At 43.0% G+C, this 10,549-nt stretch overlaps 1 long non-coding RNA gene across 1 annotated transcript; it reads right to left on the bottom strand.

The window, feature by feature from the left end:
* Positions 1–3,240: 3,240 nt before the first annotated feature.
* Positions 3,241–9,943, bottom strand: LOC140077274 (uncharacterized). Its single transcript, XR_011849748.1, has 2 exons — positions 9,420–9,943; positions 3,241–7,688 (listed from the first exon to the last, which is right to left on the bottom strand). It is a non-coding gene; the product is annotated as an uncharacterized lncRNA (long non-coding RNA).
* Positions 9,944–10,549: the final 606 nt, after the last annotated feature.

Here is a 10,549-nt window from a genome sequence, read left to right as displayed (position 1 = left end):
ACATTTATCACTTTTGTGCGCCTAAGTGTAGTAGTTGCGCCTAAATTCTGGTGCACTGTTTTCCAGAATTATCACAAGCTACAACCATCTGTGATAAGTTAATTTCCTGCCTCTTATTAATCACTTCACTTTAACACAGTTTAGGCGCAATTTTGGCGCAGTTAAGGCGTAATTTAGGCGTTAGATTCAGGCACTTACATGTGATCCTGCTACAAGCTCCTCTCTGCTTCTCCCACATCCCAGCATGAAGATAACACTCACAGCAGCACCCAGGTGTGTGACACCCTGCACCCAGTGACCTCCTCAGCAGCACCCAGGTGTGTGACACCCAGCACCCAGTGACCTCCTCAGCAGTGGCTTCTCCTGGAGGGGATCCCCCAGTGCTGGTCTCCTGCTGCACCCCTGTAATTCTGCACAGTATCCCCCTCAGACACACTGGTGATACTGTGCAGAATTACATGGGGGACACTTGTCAGTACTATGTGCAACATTCTCTAACGTTCTCTTCTCTCTTTGAGCTGAGGATTCTGCAGAATGTTTTGTAAATAGAAGGTGATGAAGTGTAAATAGAGTCTGTAGCTCCTGTCTGCAGAGTATCTAATGACTGTATTATCTGTACTAGTGTCTGCAGAGTATCTCATGTCTGTATGATCTGTTCTAGTGTCTGCAGTGTCTGGATGAGCTTTTCTGCTAGACATGAGCTGTTCTGCTTTCTTCTCAGTTAACGCCAGCTCCGGGCTGGAGTGTTTTTGCGCCCGTTTTAGCGCCGAAATGAAAAGTCGCAAGTGATGAATATCATTAGGCACATCAACCATACCTCCCAACATTTGGGAAAAGGAAAGAGGGACAAAATGGCGGCACGTGTAGCGTGCCGCGGCGATCCCCCTAAGCCACACCCCCAATCACTCCCTGGCCACGCCCCAAATTTTAGCCATATTAAAAATAATGAAAATCATAATTTAAAAAAAAAATGAAATTATCCTCATTGGGATTTGAACCCAGAACCTGCAGTGTCCATGTACAATAATAACACAGCGCCTCAACCCACTGAGCTATAACCTTAGTGATTAACAAGTGGAGAATTTTGGTAACTAAGAACCATATACTGCCTTGGTATATAGGGAGGGATCTTCTCAGATTATTGTAATTATTGAGACTATTATTATTATTATTATTATTATTGAGATGATTATTATTATTTTTACCATTATTAATAATCATCTCCATAATAATAAAATTTATAATAATAATAATAATAATAGTCTCAATAATTACAATAATAATCTCTGAGAAGATCCCTCCCTATATATCAGTGCATTAGTCTGTGTCACAGTGTAAATGGCAGATAACATGTCTTACTTACCAGAAATTCCCAGCTCTGTATCACTGGGCTTATAGCTCAGTTAGTTAGGCTCCTGTCTATGGTGCAGAGGGTCCCAGGTTCGAATCTCAGCCTGGCCAAAACTTTATTTAATTTAATTATATAAAGAGCTTGTGTCTGGGGAAGCCCTGGAGACCATATATGGACAGATATAGATCTGAGCTGATGACTTGGTCCCTGCTCTCTCCACTAAGCCGACACTTCTCTGAAAAGGATTCCCTCCCGATGTCTGCTCTGGGGAACCCTAGGAGATGCAGCGACCATATATGGACAGATCTGAAGCTGATGACGTGGTCCCAGCTCTGCGCTAAGCCCGACACTTCTCTGAAAAGGATTCCCTCCCGATGTCTGTAGAAGCCATTCTGTACTGTGAGTTCAGACTTTCAAAGTATTTACTATGCTGTCCGGGACACAGCGGGACCTGGGGGGGAAATCCGTGACAATATCATAGCTGCCCGTGACGCGGGGCAGGGGTACGAAAAACGGGAAAGTCCCGTCAAAATCGGGACGGTTGGGAGCTATGCATCAACACATCTGGATTGCTAGGATAAATGAGGGAAAGCTGCTTATTTTTGCTGCGCAGCTAGCATTTAGTCGCAAAAATGGCACAAAAAATGGTGCGCCTGAATGAAAAGGCGCAAAAACAACAGAAAAAAAACGATTGATACATGTGGCCCAAAGTGTGTTCTTAGATTTGCATAGAGAAGGGTTAAAAACATGAATATTAGTTGATATTATCCCTTCTCAAAATGTAGTACTAGTAACATATAAAGTGAATATTTCCATTATCTGTGAGGGGCAGCAGCTCCTGTGTGCAGCTAATACTCCCTGCAGCCTGATGGCTAAGAATCTGAAGAGACACTTCAGAGAGCTGTATCTCTGGTTCTGTGACTCATAGAAACTCACTTCTTTTTTCCTATGAAAGAAGAGAATCTCCTCTTTTATATGAATCTAAATTTGTGTTTCTAAAATGCAGAAAAACGGAGATATTAACTGTTAAACTGCTGTCGGAAATGATATTTATATATAAAAATGGCACCTGATATTCTCACCCTGGGCAATTGCCACCTTTGCCTACCCATAGCGCCGGCCCTGGAGCCATATATAATGTGTATACTGTACGTGTAAATGTATTGATGTGTATATACTTTATGTGTGTGGATACAATCTAGGTATGCGTGTAATATGTATACATATATGTTTGTGTATATTAATGTGTGTATGAGTGTAGAGCTTTAAGTGTGTGTATAAGTATATAAATTTACATATTTTTAGAGTGATATATAAATGTGTGTAATTTTACAAATATATTTATATATTTTTTTAAGGGGAAGGGGGGCCTCATCAAGAAATCTGCTATGGGGCCTAGCTTCTTCTAGTTCCGCCCCTAAGTGTATGTGTGTATATGTTTGGAGCCTATTTATGGCATGTGTGTATTCCAAAGTATAATTTGTGACATGGGGAGGATCAGCAAAGTTTAGGTATATGGGGCCCCATTCCTAATTTTTCATCGGGCCCCTTGGAGTCTTGTTGTACCACTGACCATCCTAATGGTACAACCTCTATAGGCAAGAGGTGTAAGTACAATAACAATGATTGCATTAGTACTAGAAGCATTAAGGCCCCTTCCACACTAGCGAGTGTGATGCGATGAACTCGCATCACACTCGCAACGCAAGCTGCCGGGAACGCACGGCCCGAACCCTGCACCGCGGGAGTGAACTGACATGCTGAGTTCACTCCCGCGGTGCAGCGTTCGGGCCGTGCGTTCCCGGCAGCTTGCGTTGCGAGTGTGATGCGAGTTCATCGCATCACACTCGCTAGTGTGGAAGGGGCCTAAGTGTGTACAAACAGAGATATCAGATACAAGGAAATTGAGTTTTATTTTTCACAATATATGATCATTCATTTAACAATCTCATAACATTGCAAGTCAATAACAATCAAGGTCCAACCCTCGTTGACTCACATTGGTTATTACTTATAGGATGACAACATTCCACAGCATTGTTCAGAGATTACCAGCACTCAAATCACATTAGGGTTCAGGGATAAAATATCACCATATTATCAAAATCTACCAGTCTGGTGGTTCAGTTTTACTTATTCATTTATCCAAATTTATAATTTATCAGAATGTTATGGAAACTGTGGACACATCCACGGGTTGTGGCATCTACATCTTGCCCATAGGACGTAGAGGAGTCATGGAGGAGAATAGACTGGGATGATTAGATAAGCTGTCAGCCCATCCAGATACTAAGGGTGGTGACACACATGGCGTTTTGGGGCCATTTTTAGTTCGTAAAAAACGCATGCGGTTTGACCAATTATCTTAATTTAAACTGGTCAAAAACGCATGCGTTTTTTTACGATCTGAAAACGCACGAACTGAGAACGGCCCAATAAAGGCCTAAAAGCGGCATGTGTGTCACCACCCTAATAGAATTAGTGATACTATGTGATACTGTGTGTGGCCGTATTGTTATTGGTTATTCCTTTTGTTGGTTACGCTGGGAGAGGGAGGGGGATTTGGCCTGGACTGTTTGTATCACAACTACTGTGCATGTATCATGTTCTGTATGTGATTATGTGTTACTGTACTGCATTACTATCTATGTGCCGCCAAAAATGTTAATAAAATTTTATTTAAAAAAAAAAGCTGTGGACACATCCAGGTAAAAAAATGACCATGTTACTGATATGTTATTGTACGTATAGTTCGCCCCTGAGTGCATATACACCGCACATCCACTACATGTCTAGGGTCTGGTGATATCACCGTCCGCTAAGACTCTGGTAGAGGAGTCCAGCACCAGGGAGGCCCATTCTAATGGAGACAATGTCCTCCACCCAATTCCCAACATTGAGGGGCCACTCAAAGAAAAGGGCAGTCGAGCCGGAGCCGCAGACGGTTGTCTCCATCCTGTACTACATATCAGATTTTTGGTCTTGTCCATCACCTAATGTAGAAATCATGATTTATCAGAATGTTATGTGCATATATTATGTAGTGTATGTCATTATGTGTTACTGTACTTCATTATTACTATGTGCACCCAAAAATGTTAATAAAATTGTTTATAAAAACTAGTTTTTGGATTCTGATCCTAAAACATGTCATTGGCTGGAATCACTATTTGCATGAGAATATGGATGGGCGATGTGTTATCATATTGTTATTGGTTATTCCTTTTGTTGGTTATGCGGGGGAGGGAGGAGGATTTAGCCTGGGCTGTTTGTATCACAACTACTGTGCATGTATCATGTTCTGTATGTGATTATGTAATACTGTACTGCATCACTGTCTATGTGCCGCCAAAAATGTTAATAAAATTGTTTTAAAAAAATAAAAAAGCGCCCATGTTACTGATATGTTATTGTACATATAGTTCGCCCCTGAGTGCATATACACCGCACATCCACTACATGTCTAGGGTCTGGTGATATCACCGTCCGCTAAGACTCTGGTAGAGGAGTCCAGCACCAGGGAGGCCCATTCTAATGGAGACAATGTCCTCCACCCAATTCCCAACATTGAGGGGCCACTCAAAGAAATGGGCAGTCGAGCCGGAGCTGCAGACGGTTGTCTCCATCCTGTACTACATATCAGATTTTTGGTCTTGTCCATCAGCTATTGTAGAAATCATGGCTTATCAGAATGTTATGTGCATATATTATGTAGTGTATGTCATTATGTGTTACTGTACTGCATTATTACTATGTGCACCCAAAAATGGTGATAAAATTGTTTATAAAACTAGTTTTTGGATTCTTACCCTAAAACTTGTCATTGGCTGGTATCACTATTTGCATTAAAATATGGATGGGATATGTTTTATCATATTGTTATTGGTTATTACTTTTGTTGGTTACGCTGCGGATGGAGGGGGATTTGGCCTGGGCTGTTTGTATCACATCTATTGTGCATGTATCATGTTCTGTATGTGATTATGTGTTACTGTACTGCATTGTAGTCTATGTGCTGCCAAAAATAGTTATAAAATTGCTTATATCTAAAAAAAAAAAAGGCTGTGGACAAATGCAAGTAAAAAGTGCCCATGTTACTGATATGTTATTGTACGTATAGTTCGCCCCTGAGTGCATATACACCGCACATCCACTACATGTCTAGGGTCTGGTGATATCACCGTCCGCTAAGACTCTGGTAGAGGAGTCCAGCACCAGGGAGGCCCATTCTAATGGAGACAATGTCCTCCGCCCATTTCCCAACATTGAGGGGCCACTCAAAGAAAAGGGCAGTCGAGCCGGAGCTGCAGACGGTTGTCTCCATCCTGTACTACATATCAGATTTTTGGTCTCGTCCATCAGCCAATGTAAGATTCATAATATAACAAAATGTTATTTGAATTATGGAACTTGTTTCCTTTCTTTTGCATTCTAAATTGAGAACGTGTCATTGGTCAGTATCGCTATGTGTATTAGTATGTATGGGCGATGTGTTACCGTATTGTTATTGGTTAATCTGTGTGTTGGTTATGCTGGGGGAGGGTCCCTAGGCTGTTTTCACCACAACTGTGCATATACCATGTTCTGTGTCACATTATATAATACATTGTTGAAATTTGGAAAACTTCAATAAGGACATGAAAACTTTTTTTTAACAATAGAACCACCAGTATAGAGCAATTCTCAGGTGCAAGTGCTGTGCCCCCTCCATCCTGAATATACCTGAAGACCAACTCTCCTTGCCTTTCCCTGTTCTTCCACCTCACACCATCACCTGGTAAATGTTCATGTGAGGTGAAAATGGAGGGCAGAAAAATGGACAAAGGGGAATAAACTAGTGGGGAGAGAACTTAAAGGGGTTGTCCACTTAAAGAAAATTTCAGTATACAATAGATATTGTTTTTGTAATGAAAGTGTATACAATTTTCCATTATAATTTCTGTTTCAATTATTCATGTTTGAAAAACCCAAAGAACTAATACAGAAATTATATTGGAAAATTGTATATATTTTCATTAACCAAACAATATTAATAATTTGCTGAAATTTGCTTAAAGGATACCTAGCACAAGTTAAACTGAATACACTTACTGGTCGGCCTTTTTTTGCGCACTCCAGAACATATGTTTATTAGTCCCGAAAAACTAAAATTGATCGTACTAAGAAATCGACTTCATACAAAAATTAATCATAATTAGCACCAGACGCTCCTGCGGATATCACACATGTGGCCTGGAGCTCTTTTAGTTCCTTATAATGCACACGTACTGTGTGATATCATGTCTACCCACTCCTGTCCACCTCCCCGAGAGACGTAATGTCACCCAGCTCTTGTGAAGCCTCCCACATGCGCAGTCCTAATCCCTGTTAAGCAGCAGCCGTGTCATCACAAAACTTCCCGAGCGCAGGGTAACGTCACTGGCTCTCGGGGAGTGGCGTTGGTAGATAAGATAACATGCAGTAGGCGTGCATAATTAGCAACTGATAGAGTGCCAGGTCACTTGTGTGATGTCCACAGGAGCGCCCGCCACTAATTAGCATATTTTAAAAAATCTATTTTTTTCTGGCTAATAAAGGTGTTTCGGGACTAATCAAGATATAATCTGGAGTGCATTAGAAAAGGCCGACCAGTAAGTGTATTTAGTGTAAATCGTGTCTGCCTGAGTGGTGGATTTCCTTCAAAGTGGACAACCCTTTTAAAGTACAGTGCAAACAATCTGCACCTTCAAGTGCCACGTATTGTGGTTCTGATGAGTTGGGTTTCAGCTCATATTCATGGTGGAGGTGGCACCTTGCTGACAGGGCATGATTTGAGTAGGGTAATCTCTAAAAATACTCATGTAATTCTTTTTCATCGTTGTGGAGTCCTTGCTTTCCTTTGGGCCCACGGCAGAAGTTCTGGAGTCTGGCTTCAGGAGCGTTAAATTTTCTGAGGATCAGGTTTGCAGGTCTTCAGTGATGAGGGGAGTCTTGAAGGTCTTGTGCAGGTCTTCAGTGATGAGGGGAGTCATGAAGGTCTTGTGCAGGTCTTCAGTGATGAGGGGAGTCATGAAGGTCTTGTGCAGGTCTTCAGTGATGAGGGGAGTCATGAAGGTCTTGTGCAGGTCTTCAGTGATGAGGGGAGTCTTGAAGGTCTTGCGCAGGTCTTCAGTGATGAGGGGAGTCATGAAGGTCTTGTGCAGGTCTTCAGTGATGAGGGGAGTCATGAAGGTCTTGTTTGTATCTGGTTCAGGTTTGCAGTTCTTCGGTGATGAAATGAGAATGTCATGTGCAGGTTTTTAGGGATGAAGAGGGTCTTGAAGGTCTTGTGCAGGTCTTGTGCAGGTCTTGTAATGATCTGTGAATACACATCAACGTCTCGGCCTCAATATAAAACAGGTAAGTTAGCTTTTCCCTTTTCACCCTTAGGCCTCATGCACACAACCATAAAGGGGGCCATTACCTGGATCTACAATTTGTGGCCAGATCAGGACCCCTATAGAGATCTAGGGCACCCAATCACCGTGCAGTAAGTACATGGGGGCACATTTAGTTACCTGTCCCGTCACGATCCTCGTGGTGCATTGTCTGACGAGGATTTGGAGCTGCCATGATTCACTAAGATCGTGTGTCCGATATGCTACATGTGTTGCTTCCCCACTCAGGGCCGCCAGAGTTCACCATCTTCTTCCCGGTGCATGTAAGTACATGGCTTGCAACACAATTTTGAATGTTAAATCCTGTGCGTTGTCCGAATCCGCGTGAAAGTCGGCGCCACTGCATCAAAATCCGATCACGTGCGCCAAAAACCCCTTAAATACAGCGCACATCGGAAATCGCGGGTAGTGCGGACCGTGGACCTTTAGTAAATGAGCCCCACTGTTTCTCACTGCACCATGACCTGGCTATTCAGTTTTCTATGGAGAGGGGAGCTGTGAGGAGCGATCAAACCCCCTAAAATGCATTTTAAATCACAATTCAATCACATCTCGTGCACATGGTTTTAAGCTGCGTTCACATACTGCCGGTCATTTACTAAGGGCCCGATTCGCGTATTCCCGACGCGTTACCCGAATATTTCCGATTTGCGCCAATTTCCCCTGAATTGCCCCGGGATTGTGGCGCACGCGATCGGTTTGTGGCGTCAGCGCTGACATGCGCGCGATGAAAATCGTGGAGCGTGGCCGAACGAAAACCCGACGGATTCGGGAAAACCGCCGCATTTAAAACAAAAAATGTGTCGTGGAGCTTGCACTTACCTTCACTCAGCCCGGCTCGGTGTATTTCAGTGCGTTATGATGCTCTTCAGCACAGCAGCACCACCTGGTGGACATCGGAGGAACTGCCTTAATAAATCCCGGCCGAACCCGAATCCAGCACAGAGAAAGCGCCGCTGGATCGCGAATGGACCGGGTAAGTAAATCTGTCCCTATGTGTTTGCATTGCATTGCACAAACACTTCTCAAAATACTTTTTACTATACATTAATACTGATGTATATAAAATACAAATAATCCAGCTCCACGGACACTCTGCTTGTAGATAAAAACGTGATATTTTCTTTATTACTTATTAATACTGATGTGTTTTGGGATCTATTTTACCTGATGCCTGTTTTGTGCCTTTCAAAACGCAATGGAAACGCAATCTATGAACGTAGCCTTAGAATATACAGGTAACATTTCCATGTAGCAGTAGGTGGGCCTCCAGAATCTATTTCACTAGTGGGCCCTAGGACCTCCCATCCGCCTCTGAATGGCACCTTTTCTACTAGGCCTCAGCACTGTATTCATAGCCATACCCGCCACTTTGGCAGCAGCAATGTGCCCTTACCCACTCCCACTTGCAGTGGCTCCCCCCTCCTATAATGCTTTTAGCAGCACTGTGCCCGTACCCACTGATCCCTACTAGCACCAAGACACTACCACCTATGGCAATGGGACTGTGTTCTTACCCTCCCCTCCCCCATTGGCAGCGGCTGTGTCCCCCAAACAGTATGTAGCAGTAGTGTCCCCCCATAATCCCCCCATCTAATGGCTCCTCACAACATATAACATCCTATTTACAATGGATAAAACATATAAGTGACCTGTGAATTATTCTTCCTCTTTAGTTGATGTCTTCTCTGTCCTTTCCTGGTCTCATGTGGCTCCTGTAGACGTCCTATGGTCGCAGCACCTCTGGCTGGTCGGTCCCCACTGGCTGTGCGCTGGAGTTTTTACCCAAATTGGGTGGCAGGCCTGTACCATCTGGCTCTTGATTGGTTGCTGTGGGGGGAATATGGCCGCACAGTCTTGTTTACAATTCTTTGGCTCCAGTTGGTTGTGACATCATAACCAAGACAATTCCATTGGGCACAGTTGTATAACACTGCTCCTGATTGGTCAGTTTCAGCATAATCTTCCTCTTGATTGGTCAATTTCAAGTGGGAGGGGCTTCGTCATCTTGTCTCTAATTGGTCAGTTTTAGGTGATGGTTTCCTTCTGATGGTTTCAAGCAGCAGGGGCTATGATGCTGAGGGGATATGACCGCTGCATTATTTTACTATCAAGCTTTTCTGAGAAGAAGTTACTGATAAATAGCATCAAAATAAAGACAGAATACTTTTTCAGTTCCCCATGGCAACCAATCAGAGCTCAGCTCTCAATTTATAAACTGCTGTTGCAAAATGAAAGCTGAGTGCTGATTAGTTTCCGTGAACAACCAGAACAGTTTTACTCTCAGACACCTTTGTTATATCTGAAATGTTGCAGTCAGTTTTCTAATCCTAGAGGCTGATTGGACATTATGCCCCATCTTGTATCATTACTTCCCCTGCCATCCATGCCCAGTGACGTGCCAACACATCTATACAATACTCAGCATATTGGGGAGCATTTATCAGGGCTTGTGCGGCCAGGAATTGCCCCTATTTCCCCCTCATGTCACCTCCACACTAAGGGGTTAATAATAATTATTATGTTTATATTAGGGATTATTTTTATTTGGGTAAATCTATGTTGATGCCAGGGTCTCACCAGCAAAAATATTGTACTGTGCAGCGCAAATTATCTGCCAGCAATCATAACCAGACTCCAGTGGGATTTGGAGCAAATTTAGGATTAGGCCCCATATACATAAATCCATCCCCATCCTGCACATTATGCATCAGAGTACAAATATATACTAGACCGAAATATACAGACACAGGGCACATTTATCACATGTGTCTGAGGTAAA

Source organism: Engystomops pustulosus, chromosome 9 (assembly GCF_040894005.1).
Source record: "Engystomops pustulosus chromosome 9, aEngPut4.maternal, whole genome shotgun sequence".
NCBI lineage: Eukaryota > Metazoa > Chordata > Amphibia > Anura > Leptodactylidae > Engystomops > Engystomops pustulosus.
Note: the sequence above shows the minus strand (reverse complement) of the source record. Positions and strands in the feature narration are given on the sequence as shown.